The sequence below is a fragment of the Parasteatoda tepidariorum genome, chromosome 8 (assembly GCF_982258835.1).
Source record: "Parasteatoda tepidariorum strain Cologne lab strain chromosome 8, Ptep-v5.0, whole genome shotgun sequence".
NCBI lineage: Eukaryota > Metazoa > Arthropoda > Arachnida > Araneae > Theridiidae > Parasteatoda > Parasteatoda tepidariorum.
The window spans coordinates 86,652,832-86,658,926 of NC_141762.1; positions in this window are offsets into that span (position 1 = coordinate 86,652,832).

A 6,095-nucleotide genomic window follows, 5' to 3' on the forward strand; every position below is an offset into this window, starting at 1 on the left:
ATATAGAATTCAGAAAATCAATTTTAAATTTAATTTCTGATAAAAATATTAACACAGCACTATTTTAAACTTTGTCCCCAGTGTTTCGCGTCATTCCCTCACAACAATGTTCTTATCATCTGCAATCTTCTTAGAATAAAAATATTTTAATAAAAACTTTAGAAGTTAACAACTGGCATCATAGAACAAAATTGCAGTATGTTTCCATCTTCAACTTAAAGAAGCTTTGCTGTGGGATAAATTTGAATGAATCAAACCAGGTAAAATTGTTTACATTTGTCATTCCCTCATGTCATTTTTTAGAGTAAAATAAAATACAACTTCATCGAGAAAGTGGATAATTATATGTTGCTTTCTTGTATGAATATAATTGTATGTGATTGACTTCAAAAATTAATTAGGCCTTACAGTTATTTTTAAATTTTATTGAATTCGTCATTCCCTCACTAGTGTATAAAGTGAGGGAATGACGCTGAAGTGAGGGAATGATTCAAGATGAGTATATTATTAAATTTTTTTTTGTTCAATCGTGCCAGCCAATTTTATTTTCCAAACCTGTAAAAATTATTAAATATATAAGACCAAATTATAATAAATATTAGATATACTTAGTATATTATCATTTTCAAACTTTAGGTAGATGTAACTTAGATAAAAACATGTATTAAAATAAAATATCATTCCCTCACTATTAGTGTCCTTTCCTCACTTTTTAAATAGTGAAAATAATTAATTTACTTATTAATTAATTTGAAAAATAAATTAAAAAATTAATAAATTAATTTATTTATTTAATAAATTAATTAATTATTAATTATTATAAATAAAATGACAGTTTTCGTGAGAATGACCCATATATATATATATATATATATATATATATATATATATATATATATTATATATATATATATATATATATATATATATATATATATATTTCGAGTTTATATTAATGTTTTCTTTACAATAAAAGCATCATTATTTAAGTGAAAGTTTCACATTTAAAATAACAAAGTAATACATATAAAAGTATATGATTTATAATATTTAGAAAAATATTTAAGCCTGTTACAATGCTTCACAATAAGAGTAAAAGTAGTGAAGACCAGAGAAATAAGATTGATAAATCTATTGTAATCTTTGGAAAGATATTAACAAAGGCTGCGCCAGCATACAAAAGCTGACCAGTATTCAATATAGACTTTTGATTATCAATAATGAATATAATCCATATTTTACTAACTCTCTGTCCATAGATACGAGCAGGTGGCTTAAGATAAGAGTTGGAGGTCCTGTCAACTGTTTTTTCATTCGTAGAAAAATCAAAATGTTTCACTTGTATTGAGCGGTAACATTGAAACAAAAAATAATGGTATGAATAATTTCCCGGGAAATTTTGCTTTTCATTATCAATGGAAAAATATTTGCTTAGAAAGTAAGATCAAAACTGCTTTACGCCGTTTTTGGAATGATATTCTTGAAGAAACAAAATTTCAGTTGCTATATAGGAATGTGTAGTCCTGTTCTGACGTTCGAATGGGTGTTAAGACAATATTGTGTATATAAAATAGCAAGCAGGACTTCATGTATAGATAGTTGTACTGGAAGGATGTAAGTAATGGAACACGTATTAAAGAGCGTACATGTGAGTTGCCGCTTAGTATTTAAATTAAAATGAGGATTCTAGTAAATTTTGATAGTATAACCTTATCTTGTCTTAATTAAGCAAATTAAGACGAGACATATTATTCTGTTTTACGCGTTATACAATAATAAAGCTTTTTAGAAAACTCTATTTATATTTTTAAGATATTTAGCTTACCCTTCGTATGATAAATACAATATAAAAAAAAATTACATATTCATAGTTTTATATACGAAAAAAAAATTTTAATATTTACCTAATTAAAACTGATCTTATATTTTCCTTTACTAATGATTATTTATTTTCAACTTTCAATTTGAGTAGACTCAGTATTTTTCTCTGTCCTTGTCACGGAACACTATGTTGCTGGTGCAGGAGTTCTGAAATTTGGACATCGACTACAAAAAACAATTTTAACCCCCTATTCTAAAAATCGTTTAAAAATTCAGTTCGGGAGATATTCGCAAAATTATTTTTTCGCATTAGTTTAAGATTAGTCATTGTTATAACTTAAACTGCAGACGATTCTGTTTAAGATTATATTGCACATTATTTAATGCTTAATTAATACAGGATTATTTTGTTTATAATAATGGTTTTAAAACGCTTTTCCATATAGCTAAATGATTTAAAATCAACAGCTGTAATTGAAATAAAAATAAGATGTGTTCAATAACGCAAAATCAATAGAAAAAGATACTTATTCATTAATAGAAGCTATGTATTATTGTCACTTATAATGCTTGATTAAATTTGGTAATTAGCTCTATTGGTATATGTCAATTGATGCCGTTTTCAGTAGGTATTATTCTACTATGGTTCAAATCTAATAACATAAAAGCCATTGACGAGGACTATAAATAAATAAAAAATGTTGGTACATGTCTTTTAGTTTTATTTGATTTTGTACTGTTGATTAGAGCTTCGGAGTCTGTTGAAATATTCGAAACCAATTTTGATGCCGGATTTTCCCATAAACTTGACTCCGATCAATAAATACAATTAAAATTATCACTCAATTCAAGGGAAGAATTAATTGTTACGAAATCTTTCATAATTTTTTTGTAATATAACTTAATACTATTTAACTAATTTGAATGCTAATTAAAAAAACCTCTATCTTTATTCGTTTCATCTACTAAGTTTATAATTAAGTCAATCAGCAGATTTATATAAGCTTTACTCTATAGTTATATGCAATTCAAATATGATCTTATATCGAGTTTTGCTATCAATTCCAAATTTTAAAAAAAGAAGAAAATATTGGAAACAATTTTTTTAAAGGCAGATTCTTTAATCACTTAATAAAAATCCTAATATGTCCTATAAAATAAAATAGTTTCAAAAAACAACAACTTTACTAAAGTTTTGTTAGGAAAAGCAGAACTTAAAATATTGAGTGTAACTTTTTAACTTATTGAGAGTCGAGTCGACATAGTCTCACTTAATTTTCCATCAACATGTTTTTTTTAAATATAACTCTCATCATAAAAGGCATTGCAAGAATTTTTTATAAATTATTTTTTAAAGAAATCTTTATTTTTAGAGTTAATAAGAGAATCTTGCAAGAAATTTTAAGATAAAATTTAATAAAATGCCATAATATCAGAAAAATTAACTGAAACTATATTAACTCAATTTTCCCAAAATTAGAAAGTTACACTCAATATTCTAATTTTTACTTCATCGAATAAAAGTGTAAAAGAGTTGCTTTGTAAAATTTTTAAAAATTATTTCATTCTTACTCTTAAGCTATCTCGTGATTGAAACTGTTTCTTAATTTTAACTACAAAACACTGAGTGCTATATTTAAACAAAATAATGCGTTTAAATGTGTCCTAATCAAATTTTTTATTCACAGTAAATCAAAACTTGAAAAAAGAATAACACAACGTTCTCAAATGCATAAGTTTACCCGTTCTTTAATTACATTTGTAAATTCACTTACCCATAAGGATAATAAAATTGTAATGATAAATGCAATACTATCAGTAAATGTATCATATTCTAATTGTGAATTTAAACCTGTTTGCAATAGCTCGAATTTAGTAACTTGGCATAATATATTTTGACATATTTCTTGGCCAAGTAGAAGCTTATCGCCAAGTTAGTGCTTGATTTTTATAAATTGCACCCCTCACATATCAATGAGGAGAGAGATCTACCTACAAATGTTATCAACTAGCAGCGCAATCAGCATACTGTTAGGGGCGGGGGTTATAATTGAGGCAATTGCTGAGCGCAGTCCACCATTGCCCAAATGTAATAACAGATTTGTAACTTGTGACAATTATTTTGGTTATTATATGCAATAATTACACTAAGTGCCGCGAGCCTAGTTTAAATATTGATGGAGATATGGTTATTTTTATAAAAAACTAATTGTTTTGTCTTAAGTTTTTTTCATATAACTTTAAAAATATTTAACAAAAAAAAATTTTTAGAACAATTTAAAATATGTTACAATATTTTTGCTTTAAAATTTGAGAAAATTTGCTTAAAACTGCTCATGATATGAGAAATTGAATTATTTATTTTACACAGCGCATACGCGGGAAAAATTATTAAAAAAATTTCTTTATTTTCATATTTGAAGACCGATTTGAATATCTTAAAAATTCAAGAAAATTTCTTGCAATTTTCAAAGTAGTTATCGTATTTTTTAAAAGAAACCTCAAAATATTAAGGGGTTTCTATAAATATTATAATACATCATAAGGCAGGATTTAATAACAAATGATAATACCTTACAAAAAATTTTCATACATTAAAATGTGATTTAATAAGGAAAGAAAACATGCAACAAAAAAGGGATACTTTTATGGAGGATGATCACCAACAATGCCGGCGTCATTTCTAATAAATCTTGTTTAATTAAACAAATGTGGAAAATCCCTTATCATTTTGTGTTCTTTTAAGAAGTAGAAAACTACTTAGAAAATTGCCTGAAACTTTTTAAATTCTTTAGACATTCAAATCGGACTCTTTTTATTAGGTGCCATATACGATTCACTACAAAATTAAGAAAAAAGATTTAGTTAATTTTTACCTCGCACGCTCAGTATAAAAAAACCCGTTTAATTGCTCATATCTTGAGCAGTTTTAAACGAATTTTTCTCACATTTTGAACCAAAAATTTTATAATTAATTTTAAATTGCTCTATAAATTTTGTATACATTTATTGAATGTTTTTAAAGTTGTAGCAAAAAAAAAACGTCTGACAAAAAATTTGCTTTTTCTTATAAAAATGTCCATGTTTCCATAAATATGTAAGCTATTCTTGCGACATTTTGCGTAATTATTGCATATAACAACCAAAATAACTGTCACTAGTTACAAATGTACTTCTACATTTTCTGATATAGGGTGCTCCAAAACACTATTTTCCGTTTGTAATTTATTGTCGGTCCCTCTAACCTCTAAAAGCTTTAAACTTCATGGATATGTATAAGAAATTGCACGATCTGAAGTTATAAAATGATTCTTTTATTATTTCTGGAGAAATTTAGATTATTTTGTCCACCCCCTGTACTTCCCAATATCTTCGAAGCTTTGAAATTTTCTTCATTTATGTGTTTCCGATGACAATACGATGTTTATACATTTTCAATGCATGAAAATTCAAATAACTTTTTTTAAAAGAAATTAATTAAAACTGAAAATTTACCTTTCACACTCAATTCCTGAATTCGCTGGGAGTTTTATTCTCTCCTTGAAATAGTTTAGACTTTAGACATTAATTTTCCCTCATCTATTTTCAAAAAGAGTAAATACAAAATTGGTGCATGAGCCTACGCTACAAGGTTTGTTTTTCAACTAGATTCCAGATAGCTGTTACTGAAGCCTTATTTCCTTTATTTTCGGTTTGAATTTTTTTTCTCCCAGAAAAATGAAATTTGATTCACTTAACGGTTGTTTTCTTCTTCTTTTTTATTTTCTAATTCGCAGTTCAAATTAACTATAGGTGGCGCTACAATCTCTGTCTAATGCTGTGTTTCTTAAGCTTTTTGATATAATGGAACCCTCTTAAAATTTTTTAAGAAGTCACGGACCACCCCCCTATGAAAAAAATAACTGTAAAAAACATCAATTATTAGAAAACATTTAATTTTATTATTTTAATAGTATACAAAATTTTTAAAATTGAAATTTTTAATGTGAAGGTTGCTGCTGCTTTTCCTTAATTAATACATTAAATTGGGGAATGGTTTTCGACAAAGCAACGTGCCTATCATGTTCAACATTCAATCGATTTGGATGTTATGTTTTTATTGCCATAAGTGTGGAAAATCCCTCTTTGCAAAGATACACTGTAGCAAACGGAATTATAGCTGCCATAGCTCGCTTTACAAGCAATGGGTAGGCTTCCAAACGTTTTAAAAATTAGGAGCAGTCAGCGTTTCCCCAAAATATAACTCATGGACCGCTTAGGGGTTCATGAACCAC